We start from the raw sequence: 360 nt of genomic DNA, 5'->3' as shown, positions 1-360 counted from the left end.
CAGGTAGGGGCTGGACTGGATGACCTCTTAAGGTCCCTTCCAGGCCTACTTCTCTATGATTTCTATTTGGCACTTGATGTTCTGACCGATCTTTACTATTATAGTTATACTTCTTACTCCCTTACAATCTTCTTCAAAACAGTATAGACTCCAAATTATGTTCCACTTTTGTTTTGCATCAATCCAACCTGTGTGCTCTGTGTCACTATAAAATGTCTAATGCAGGCACACTATGTTAGTGTAAACTGCTGTCTCAACTGGCACATTCAGCAATAGTTTCATAGTAGCTAGAGTCGGAAGGGACCTAGGTAGATCATCTAGTCCGACCCCCTGCCTTGGCAGGAAAGAGCACTGGGGTCA

The sequence above is a fragment of the Crocodylus porosus genome, unplaced genomic scaffold (genome assembly GCF_001723895.1).
Source record: "Crocodylus porosus isolate Cpor-Errol unplaced genomic scaffold, CroPor_comp1, whole genome shotgun sequence".
NCBI lineage: Eukaryota > Metazoa > Chordata > Crocodylia > Crocodylidae > Crocodylus > Crocodylus porosus.
Note: the sequence above shows the minus strand (reverse complement) of the source record.